Genomic DNA, 13,034 nt, shown 5'->3' with positions numbered 1-13,034 from the left:
AGCTAAGGTAGTGAGCTAGCTGTAGCTTAGCTGTGCTGCATTGATCTGGTGTCGGTTGCTCCATAATGTTAGCTGATAAAGTAATTTGCACATGGTAAACTGGCCAAGTTTTAAGCCATCTCTGGACGGATTAAATGATATTAATCGTTCAAGACAGTATTCACTATGTTAGCCAGGAAGTAGTTTATCTGCATTAGCATGCAAGCTAACATTAGCAAGCGAAAACCTCAATCTCACAATATATTTCACGTGTCGGTGCTTCCTGTAATGTTGGGACAGTGATGGCAGCTCAGATCTTAACCGATGTAGCTGTGGACACTCATTAGGGCAGTCAGGGATCAGACCCCTGGTGCAAGACCGAGGGCGTCTTGCTTTGGCTGAATTCAAGCTGCTGCATGGCAAGACACTCGGGAGCAGCATGACATCACAGCCTTTGGATTTGTCCGGGAAGTTCGTCCGAGTCCTTTGTTTCTTTACTATATATGTTTATTGGTTTTCACAAAGAACATTTTACAGCCGGGTACACAACCATACAACTGACCCTGCAGTTTGCAATTCAAGGGAAGTGATGTGACCAACCATATTCAAACTTAACTGACATGAATACATATATGTTGGTTTAGATAAACAAAAACTGTACTTGCTGAATACCACACACACACACACGCGCACACACACACACACACACACACACACACTGTCTAAATGAAGTTTGCCCCGAGAAAGTTACACAGTTTAAACATTTATATCTTTAGAAGAACCAGAAGCTGATAAAAAATTCTCTCAGTTATACAAGTACAAAATGTAGAGCTATTCTCATTTCATTTATAAGGGAGCTCAGGTGAGTAGGTACATACTGTATGTGTCAGAATGACTGATGTTTCTGTCTGTCTGTCATTTCAGGGAAATGCAAACACTCTGTACATTTGCATATACCCTGTGTACCAGGAATGTGCCTTTGGCATTCACAGGTGTTTGAAGCACACCAAGCCCCTCAGGGTAAAACTCACTGTGAGAGAATGTTGTTTTGGGGGATTTTTAATTGGAGCCTGCGAAGAACATGTGAGCGCAGAAGAAACAAAATCACAGAGGTGACAGAAGGGAGCGACAGGTGAACCCACTGAACCAAACTATTTGAAACAACATGACGCAGTCCTACAAACTCATCTGGTAACTTTTGATTAGTTGATTTCTCTCTTTACTTTGTCACCTGTAGCTGCAGTTTTGACTCCATAATGGGAGAGCTAATGACATTGATGTGCTTTTAGGAATGATTTATAAGGAACAGGTGATAAAAGAATCAACAGTGACATGACCACGATATCCATCAGTTCTCAAATGCTGGGAATGAGAGAGGGCTTTGCAGTTGCAGTTTGGGCAGGCGGCCATCATGAACAGTAAATCTAGAAGGCGCTCATGTTTTGCTGACTCACTGACCTGCAGACAGGTGACAAATTAAAGGGAAAATCTGCATAAATGAGTGTTATGTAGCAGATATGTTGAAACATTTCAACAATGCTGTGGTTAATGTGTGCCTATGTTTGTTAAACTGAAAATTAAAGCACAATCATTGCTTTAAATGCAACGATGTGTCACTAATGAGCAACATGTTTTGTTATTTGTTGGTCTTAAACAGTGATCTGCAGCTTGGCAGGCATCTTGCCTAGGTTTCAGGCCATCCACCTTCCCCTTCACCTTCCAGTGATAAAGTCAGCTCACACACTACATCACTTTTAGAAATGTTGAAATCAAACATATGAAACCCGCAAGTGTTTTCCAGAAATGTAGGAATTGCACTCTGTGGCCTCGATCGAACTAGGGTTGCCACCCGTCCTGTCACGTGTAACATGAAATCGTCCCTTACTGGATCAATATGGGGTGGAATTTGTTCTTTGTTTCTGTTTTCACAGAAATATGTTTTCACATGTTTTGAATGACCCTTAAGAAAAAAATTCATGAGACATAGGCGAGAAATATGATTATTGAGTCGATCTGACTCACAAATGGGCCCAACCCAGGAGAACTGCAACAGTAATGTTTCATAGTTGTTGTGGCAGACTTACCATTAGGCAAAACTAGGTGGTTGTCTGGGGCACCAAGTTTCTGAGGCGCCCATGAAACTCCTCATACATTTATGTTTAATAGAGTTTTTTCTTATTTGCGCACATTATTTATGTTTTTGATTCCAAGGTTTTAGAGAAAGTCATTTTTAACCAACTCCAAGAATTTTTAAAAGGGGCTGACGTTTGTGAACGGTTTCAGTCTGGTTTTAAGCCTCTTCACAGCACGGAAACTGCTCTTTTAAAAGTATTTAATGATCTTTTGTTAAACCTAGACTCTGGTAACTGTGCCATTTTAATTCTTCTTGACCTAACGGCGGCATTTGACACAGTGGATCACACAATTCTCCTGTCAGGTCTAGAGCATTGTGTAGGTATAATAGGCGCTGTTTTAAGTTAAATCGTACCTCTCGGACAGATCCTTTTCTGTTATTATGGGGCAGTTTTCCTCCTCAGTGGCCCTCTGACCTGCGGGGTCCCACAGGGGTCAGTTCTGGGCCCCCTATTGTTCTCTCTTTATATGCTACCCCTGGGGTTGATATTTAGGAAGCATGGTATTCACTTTCACTGCTTTGCTGATGACTTGCAGGTGTATTTGCCGTTAAAGATTCCGTCCAAAGATTCCCTTCAGGCCGTGCTAAACTGCATAAGTGACATCAAAACATGGATGGACTTAAACTTCTTGAAATTAAATGAAAACAAAACAGAGGTTGTCCTGTTCAGTCGCCCTGATCTGGTTCAGGTCCTTGCCAGCTCCCTGGGCCCACTAGCACCTTACATATGATCCCGCGCCAGGAATCTTGGTGTGATTATTGATGGTGCTTTTAAGTTAGACAAACAGGTCAGCTCAGTGGTCAAGTCTAGCTTTTTTCAGCTGAGGCTTTTAGCCAAAGTTAAACCCTATCTAAGCCAGAAAGACCTCAACACAGTTATCCATGCTTTTATTACCTCTCGCTTAGATTAATGCAACTCCCTGTACGTCTGCATTGAGCAGTCAGAGCTTAACCACCTGCAGCTTGTTCAGAATGCAGCAGCTTGTCTCCTGACTGGGACAAAGAAACACGAGCACATAACTCTGGTGCTCTCTTCACTTCACTGGCTTCTGGTTAGGTACAGGATTGATTTTAAGATTCTTTTATCTGTTTTTAAGTCTCTGAATGGGCTGGCTCTGGAATACCTATCTGACCTTGTTGAGTTGCATCGGCCCCCCAGAGCCCTCAGATCAGCCAATCAGATGGTCTTGGATGTTCCTCGATCACTATTAAAAACTAGAGGAGATCGAGCGTTTGCACTCTGTGGAACGCGTTACTGTTGACTGTGTGGACTGCGAATAGCCTCTCCACTTTTAAATCACTGCTCAAGACTCACTTGTTCACCTTGGCCTTTGGTTGAGTACAGTCACCTCTGTTGGGTCTTTTACCTTTGTTATATTTCACTGTATAAATGTTTTTGTGTGTTGTTGTTTTTGCTTATTTTAACTGTAAAGCACTTTGGTTGGCTGTTGGCTGTTTTAAAGGTGCTATATAAATAAAACTGACGTTGACATTGACGAAGTTGAAAACAATGAAACGAAGTTACCCCAGTGGAGCTGAAAAAAGGAGAAAGAAGAAGGAGAGAAGAAGGCTTGTTCCAAAATTTCTAAAAGTCACTAGTTTTTTCACCATCACCACCAGCAACAACCAACTTGTGAGTAACGTTATCAAAACTGTCCAAGGGGTAAATTGTTATGACATAAGAGGAAGGGAGAGTGAAACAAAGACAAGGACAAAAGGGAGATAAATACAAAGACTACAAGAAAAAGGAACAAAAGAAAAAGGGACAGGAAGAGAGAGGGACAAAAGGTAAAAAATAATACACGTGTATTCTGTATAAATGTATGTATCTGTATAAGTCACCTGTTGTTGTTGTTTTGTGTGTTATCTTCTCATTTCAGCACCACAACAATAAAAGGAGGGCCCCATGCCTGTCTTCACCTTGGGCCCCAAAATGACTAAATCCACCCCTGATTGGTCCTAATACCCTCCTGCATCATGTGATAAAAGTACCTTCATGGAGTTAGTGAAACATTATTATTCCTTTCACAGTTACATGATGTAGGTGAAATGATGTTAATATTGGCTCATCTATCCAACATATTTGGGGTCTTTTCCAAAGTCTTTGTGGTCACTATTTCCAACAAAGCACTTTTTAAGAGGATACTCTGATGTATTGTTCCTGTATTTGAGGCACCCAACAACCATTTTTTGCCACACTGCTCCTATGGGTGCATCTAAACTGGGCATAAATGACTCTGCATATATTTAGTATCTATAACGTCATCATTGGGTGTAGGTGTGAGAGTTATGTAGGGGACTGTAGTGCGGGGGAGGTGAAGGGCAGGGTTGATGTGGAGATACAGAGTGTGTGTGAGCTGACTGGTTCTATCAACAGCTGCTCTACTGGACTCTAATTAACTATTCTATCAGCATCTTTAATCTGGCATCATCCTATTTTTATTCCATTCACTGAAAACAATTTATTTAAATGTAAAGAAATTGCAAAAGCAATAAGGAACGCTGTGCCTCATAATGATGTGCCAGAATTACATGGGATAGGAAAGCCATACGGCGCAAAAAGAGAAACTTCTATTTGTTACGGTTGAAAACATCATGAGTGTTTTATGGGCCCAGGTCAGACTGGTACCACCCAAGGTGGTAGTGGTTTAGCACTACGAAAAAAGCTTTATCTGATGATAATATGTCAACATAATAATCCTTCCCACGTGGCAGCTTAGTCGCACATTTCAACCTTCGGTGGCACCAACGTTAAAAGAATTAAGAAGATGAGGCCTGTGTCAGGTTTGGGCTCATTAAAGGTCTGAGTGCTCATATGCATCATGATTTTCATGGACAAACAAATTTGCATGTGCAGAAAATTAAATGATAATATGCTTTATAACCTAATTTTATTGACTTTGTTTGGATTTTAAATCAGGTCATTTTAGGGTTAGGGGTACATATTCGTTCAGAGCAGGTCATATCTGAACGTTTTATGTGACAAGCATCCCAGAAAACGAATGTTTAGACATAAATTACATGAAAATATCATGTTCAGAAGCAGAGATATGCATGTCTTTGTGTGATGCTGTGGCATAAAGGCCCCAAAGTTCCAGCCCTGAATTTACCTGGGTCCTCTCAGTGTATAATGGCGTACGTTTAATATGTTACTTGGACGTCCCAAGAGATCAGAAAAAAGGCCACCATTAGTGAGCTCACTGACCCACTGACTGAGTGAATGCTGCTTGATAAAGTTATGTGAGGGTCCCTTTACCCCCTGGTGGTAAACAACAACGTTTATGGATTAATAAATCCTCACATGCGCCTGATTCTGGTTTACTCAGTCATTGTGGAGCTGGATGCACATGCATGAGCCTTAAGAAGCCCCCTTAAATCTGCTTGGTTATCGGTGCGTGTACCAGTCACCGGTCCTGCCTCTTGAGAGACAGTCTGTCATTGCACAGAGCAGCTGTTATTACACACAACCATTATGCATGGCTGTGGTTATTATTAGCGGCTGTACCACCAATACATAACATGTACCTGTAATCCATCATGGGGGTGATATTTGAATCATCATTATTACACTTCAGGCCAATTATTGCCGATTGATTTGTAGTGCTCATTTTGAAACAGATTTTACAAATTGCTGCACAATTCAGCATAAAATCAAAAGATCAAGAGCAGAGAAATAATGGCTCAAATGTAAGCTCATTTAAAAGAATGATAATAACCATGCAAAGGCCAGATAATAATAATCCTAGCTTAATTAAGTGTATGAATGTGCCTACAAGTGGTATTTTATCACTAATCACTAATACTGGCAGATCTAAACAAATCACTTAATTACTGTATGTTGCATGGACGTAGTGGTCCAAGGAGTGATCAGGAACTACTGTTTAGTTGTGTAGCTTATAGTCGATGGCCTGTTGTACATGTAGGTTAAAGTATGTCTCTGATGTAGCCACTTAGAACTCAAAGTGGCGATGAGGTCTTAAAATGCAGGCTATGGAAATCTTCTTAAAAGATGTCGGTTAAACTTCATAATTCCTGCATATCGCATCCCCTGTCTTGCTTCTTTCAGATTTACCAAATAGTCATTCTTAACTGATGCACCTGTTCACTATAATCAACTCTTTTTTTTCTTCTAACTCATGTTGAGAGTAGCAACAACTTTGAACCTGATACATAAAAAGAAACAGATTGGTGCATAAATAATAGCCAGAATGCAGGAAATGAAGCATCTGACCCAAAATCTCATGGGGAAAGAACCCTCAGATCCCCCTCTTGATTTGTGGCCCCTGGGCATGGAGCCGCTCAGAGGGTGTCCCTTATTTTTCACATTAAAAGTGGCAAGAATAGAATACCGTTGCAATATTCCTATGTTCCATTTAGACCATGGGCCTTATGGAACTACATACCTTAGCGTTTCCAAATTACTTCATCAGCCGACACTTCCAAGCAACCTAGTTGGCTAACCTTAGCTAAGATAACAGTTAGCTCCTTGGCCGCCCCTGCATTGCTCTTGGCTAGTGGAAAGTGCTTTGTACCTTTACGTTATTTATGTGCTTAATCGGTATTGTTTGTTATGATACATAAGTTAGTATCATGGATCACGTTAACTGGTATAGTAATTTGGTAAGCTAGCAAACCAACATCCACTCAGATAGTATCTTGGTAGTTATAAAGTAAGCAAGCAAACAAGCTACGGTAGCAAGGTGTAACTTAGCTATGCTGAATTGATCTGGCATTGGTTGATTTCTTACATTAACTGGTAACGTAAAGCTGATATTCGCTAATATTAGTCAGCTACAATTACAACGAGTATATTTCACATGTTGGTGTTTCCTGTAACATTAGGGATTGTTTCAGCAATGGACTACTTTGTTGACTTCAGCAGACTCTATAGCCCTGTTTCCACTGAGCAGTATGTTCTTTTTGTACGCTTTTTTTTTCTGTCTCCACAGTGAAAGTTGTGGATGGTCCCAACAGCAGCGTTCCTTAGCGTCCCCATGTTTGGTCCCCCCTCTGTTGGGGTACCTAGCACACAGATCTGGTACTAAAAGGTGGAGCTAGAAACCCTGCAGTCTGATTGGTCAGTAGAGGACGCTCACTCTGGTTTTATGTAACCTCTGTTCATACATCAGTAAACTACAACTATAAAATGAAAGAGAAAAAAATAACTTCATTCACTGGGCCGACTGCCGGCAACTTTTAAGGTGGAACGTTAACTTGTAATGTTACTCAATGCATGAGTTGATGACGTGAATCCATCAGCACACCTTAAATTTCACTGTGACAACTTTGACCATCACTTTAGTTTTTATATGACACACACTTTTAGTAATGACTTTAAAAATATAGATTAATTTGGAGCGGATTATGTGAAGGTCATATATTCTAATCCTCACTTCCTGTGGGCTACAGCAACACTAAACCCCTGAGCTTGCCTGAGAAGGACTAAATGCACAAAGCTGCTATTTTTAAATATCCCATGGAGAGAGACTCTTTTATGTTCTGTAAGGTGACCTTGGATGTTTTGAAAGGCGCCTTCCAATTAAAATTCCATTTTGAAAAATGAGAGACGATTCAAGAAACATTACCCTGCAAAGCTGGAGAGCCACTATCTTAGACGTGCACATGCTTGAGTACCATACCCTCAGTTTAATGTTGTACAGACAGAGATTGCTATATACCTGTTTTAGATAATTGTAAAAATAATGTTAGCCTTACGTCCACAATTGCTTGTTTAAAGCAGAAGTAGCACAAACAAAGAAATCCACACACGCATCCAAACCGGAAAAAGGGCAGGTGCTGAGCCGAAAACAATGCAAACAAAAGAGGATTCAAACAGTTTGCACTGGTGTCTGGACACTGTTGCTGTGTATGTGGGTCTACTGATGTGTTTGTGCATTCACAGACAGGGTTGTGTGTGTCTGTGTGTACATGCTGGCACATAGACATATCGTCTATTCATCTGTTTTTTGCATTGTGGTTTTTCTGTTTTATTTGCACTATGTTGGACATTTCTGACAGGAGGACATTGTTTTTCCTCCTTTTTCTCTGGTCCCGTAACGTATCTTTGCATCATGTGACCACATCATATATGTATTTAAGATGGCGGCACCCTTTGTCTTGAAAGTCTGATGAAGAGCCTGACACTCGAAACGTTACTCATATCTGAATAATTCGACTGAGCATTGGAGCCCTGCAGTGTTCCAACTGTTTGAATCCTCTTTTAAAGCAGAAGTATAAAACTCTTCTACTACCGAGCTCACCGGCTAATGCGGTCTCCTTATCAGCTTCTTAATCATGGATCAATAGAGAATATAGCAACTTTGAAAAGTTGTCTATTTCCACTTTAAAATGTTGCTGTCTGTCGATACTTTGACTTGGATTAGTGCTAAAATGGATAGTCCGGAGGAGCAAGACCGCCGGTCTGGAAGACAGGGGCATTAAACCCCCCAGGGAAAAATATGATCAGTGTCCTGGCTCTGAGCCCCCAAACAGCCTCCATCAGACCCCGTGACCCAGGCTGTGATAGACGACGTTTGAGCTAAGGTAGCAAGTGTGTGTCTGTGTGTTGGGGGGGGGGTGGTATGCGTATGTACATTTGTACATACTATACCCTTTGTGTGTTACGAAGATATGTGCAGCATCATAATTATACAGATCATTGAAACGTGTATGGGGCTTAGCTGACTCAGAGAGAATGTTGTCATGGGAGATTTTTAGGACCAGTGATTGACATGTGAATGTGGAAGATACAAGACAAACAGAAGACAGAGGGGAGGAAGAGATGAGCCTGCTGACACGATGCATTTCTTCAAACTCCCCTGGTAACATTTGATTCGTTGATTACTCTCATAACTTGAGAAGAAAAACATGAGGCCGATGGGTTTGCCTTTTTGAGGACATATGTAGCAAACAGCATCATTTATAAAGTACTATATTATTTATTTATCTTTTATCTTTGAACACAGGTTTATAGCTCTCTGCTGCAGACGAGCGCACTGCTTGTATCATCGGAGAGACCTTTCTGTCAGGGGAGACAGCGACATGCCTCCAACTGGAGCAGTCAACAACAAACTCAGAAGGTGCGGAGATGGCACGTGCACAGATAGACCCCAGGTGGTGTTCAAGCACCTGTCCTTTAGCCCTGTGTCTAGATAAGTGGCTTTTTTGCAAGTTTCTTTCTTTTTAACAATTTTATATTTTAGTTTTTAAATTTGGCCCATGGCTCAATTAAAAGTGTGTTGTTTGCCCGACAACTGCGTTTCAGTCGAGCCCCTGCCCCTCCCTGTTCAGCTTCCCTTGTGGCAGCTGCAGGCAAGTCAAGCGCCCTGCAGAGCAGCATCACGTCTCCCTCATCTGGTGTCGTGGACAGCCAGGTAACGACTGTGTTTGCCCTAAGCCTCCGCATTCTTTGTCTCTGCTGTGAAATTCAACCACTATTAAAACATCTCAATACAACCAGTCTCATGTAGTTTAACAACAAGTATGACAGTGTGGCGTAAAACCACACTGTGTCCTTCCAACACTCTGGCCTATGCAGCTTCACCAACAGACGCTGAAATTGCTTCCCCGCGTCCACAAGTCTTTTTAAACCAAAACATCTCTGATAATTAAATTCAACAAAAATGACATGCAGTTTTGGGCTGCGCTGTGTAAAGAGGGCAGAGGAGGAGCGCGGGGTGCACGCGTCTCCTCTCTGGCATTCTTTAAGAATACTTAAGGCTTATTTAGAAGATCATTATAATAATTATCACATGAGTCTTTATAAAAGAAAGAGGAGAAGAGAAGAACAAATTGAGAGGAGAGGAGACACAGGCCTACTTTGTAGTCTGGAGGGTAGATTGGTTGGTTTCCAATTTTGTATCAAGTTGATTACAATGACTCGTTCTCTTTTTTAAGAAACCTGATCTGAAGCCAAAAGCCAACTGATTTATGTAAATGTGTTATATTTCTAGTCTTGTCATCAAGGCTCTCTATGTGTGTGTGTCAACTGTCTTAACTTTGACTTTGACTTACATTAAAATTACATTTTGATATGCATTTTGTAAGAAAAGCTGATGGGAAAATCAACAGTGACTTGAGCAGGAAATCCATCAGTTCTTAAACACTGGGAATGAGAGAGGGCTAATCAAGATTTAAAAACATCTATGTCTTTAAAACAGATTTGCAGTTTGGGTAAGCAGCCATCATGAACAATAATAATGTTCACTGAGCCATTGATAGGTGACAAATTATGGTGAAAGGTACAGAGGTATAGGCCCAATCCCATTTCTCATTTTCGCCCCTAACAAAGTTAGGGGTAGGGGTTGAAATATTCCCCTATGAAATGGGACAACCCTTCATACCCAGAAACGTCATCATTAGTCGTCAGTGACGTCATAAAAAGACGCGACGAGTATGTTGCCGGGGAAACCTCACAAGTAGCGATTTTTGTTTTGTTTTGTTTGTTAGAACAAATGTATATAATACATTGAAACGACATTTCCGATGGTTATCATAGTCTTTAAATCTTTAGTTACGAAGAAAATACTTACATTCATGGTTTTCATTGCCTCTGAAGCCTTCCCTGCCATCGTGCCGGTGACTCACAAGGCATTCTGGGAGATTTCTCGTAGCACTCGCTTTGAAGTGTGCCTCTGAAAAAACTCCATTTGGAGGGCCATATAGCCCTAGCACTCCGCCCTTCCCCTCTGCCTCAGTGAGAATGGGGACATCGCTACCCCTATGCGTGAACGCGCAAAACGGAGGGGTAGGGTTAAGGGGTGTATTTGGATTGGGCCTTAATGTTAGTGAGCAAGCAAGCTAAGGTACCGCGCCGGGTATAACTAAGCTACGGGGCATTGATATGGTATCAGTTGCTTTGTAATGTTAGCTGATAAATTCATTTGCACATGGCGAGCTTGTTAATTTACCAGCCAGATGAGGGCTGGAGTCTGGGTGAATCAAATGACATTCATCACTCAAGACAGTATTTTGCTACATCAGTAATCAGACCAGATACCCGGTGCTCGGGGGCATGATGTTGCTCTGGCTGAATTCAGGTTTCTACCAGACGCCAAGTGATGGTCTGTCTCTGCCGGACTGCCGCTGCAAAATGTACAAAACAGAAACAGCATGTGTGGGCTCTGCTGAGTACCGATCATTTGTTGATGGTAATGAACTCCATCTTTTAGCTAACATTTGCTGCTGTTGCACACTGTTGGTGCTGCAATCCAGCTGAACACAAGGGAATGTCCATGATGTCAAATTCTTTGGACTTTCCAGGAAAATTCAGCCCGTGTCCTTCTCTAGAGGCAGTGGCGCCGTATAGGGGGGAAAAGTTAGGACGATTCCAAATAGGTAAAAATTAATATAGAATTATTAAACCATCATTATTAAGATTTTTTTTTTCAAGTATAGTAATAAAATTAATGATCTCTTTATTTTTACTTGTTTTCGGCAGAAAAAGTTAAAAATACCTATTGACCAAAACTAAACATGCATATTGACAGACCACCCCCCTGTATCTGCATGAAATGGTTTGGTCCTGCCTGAGCGCACTGACGGTGATGGTGCCTGGTAGCAGTCAGCAGCTGCCTAGAACGCTACAGTCATCATCATGCTAGCTAGGCTAGCACTAAAAGAAAATCTGGTTTTAACAAAAGGAAAGAGAGAAAGGAGAGAGAGGAGAGGCAAAAGAAAGGGTGTCGATATGTGACCCGGTGTTTCTGCAAGAAAGGTGGGTAGCCTATAGTCTGTGAGTGGTAGAGATTAGCTTAATGTCCATAGAGAAATAAGCTAGCTACAGACTAGTGTTAGCCTACATTCCTTTTACTCTACATTTAATCAGTGTTTAGCAAGATATTCATATTAAACCAGATGTCCCCGCCCCTTTCACCAGACTCAACCACACATGAGTCAGCAGCAGCAGCAGCCCTTTCTGCCCATAACTTTACCCCTCCCCGCCCCAATGAAGAAGGTGAGCAGCACATGCCAGTTAGCATCACTGCAGGGAGTGTTTGATTGAAAAGTTAATGTATATTTAAGTTATTTAATTCTTTCATTAATGATTTAACAATAAAAATTACATTCAGACTGTAAAAGATGGCCTTCAGCACATTTTTTTAAGGCGGCTTTTAATCTTGCAATCTTGCAAATACTGTATGCAGACTGTTGCATGTACAACTCACTAGCAGTAAATATTCGACTGGCAGTATTGAACTACAAGAAGCAGGACAGTTGCAAGCCTTCAGAGTTAAGACAACAGCTGTGCAAGGGGGGCCCAATGTGATTTTTTTTTTCATGGGGCCCAAAATTCCTGGCGGCACCCCTGCATGGAGGTCAGCCACTATGGTTTCATAGGCAAGCGTGAAAGGAGGGGACAGTCTTAGTTTAGGGTTGCATTACAACCTGCTCGCCCACTGGCCGTAAAGTAGAATCACTGCATGTATACAGTTACGTACAGTAACTTTAAAGGAACCAGAAGTCTGTCAATTAAAAAAGGTACAAAGCGTACAGTGATACCTCTTTGATTGATGAGGGAGCTCAGATGTGTAGGTAGGTATGAGTAGGAGTCATTCTTGTTCCTGTCTGTCATGTAATTATTGAGAGTACAGTATGCACATTCTGTACATCTCTGTGCATCGTGTGAGCTTTGTATGTATGGAATTCATCTCTGCCACGACAATAGCACTAATAATTGCAGCATTAGAAAATGTTGCCTTTGAGGATCACTAAGATGAGTGATTGACATGGGAATGTTTGTGGGACGACACAACCTGCTCATCTTATAAGACACGTGGTGCATTTCTATGAACTCGTCCAATAACGTGATAAGTCAAGTACTCTCTTCAATTTGTCACCTGGAGCTGCAGTCCTGACATTGTCGATGTAATGTATAAACGTAAACTCTGATGAATCCATCTATGAAGTTAAAGACAGAACC

Source organism: Epinephelus lanceolatus, chromosome 24, assembly GCF_041903045.1.
Source record: "Epinephelus lanceolatus isolate andai-2023 chromosome 24, ASM4190304v1, whole genome shotgun sequence".
NCBI lineage: Eukaryota > Metazoa > Chordata > Actinopteri > Perciformes > Serranidae > Epinephelus > Epinephelus lanceolatus.
This window is presented reverse-complemented; position numbering follows the sequence as displayed.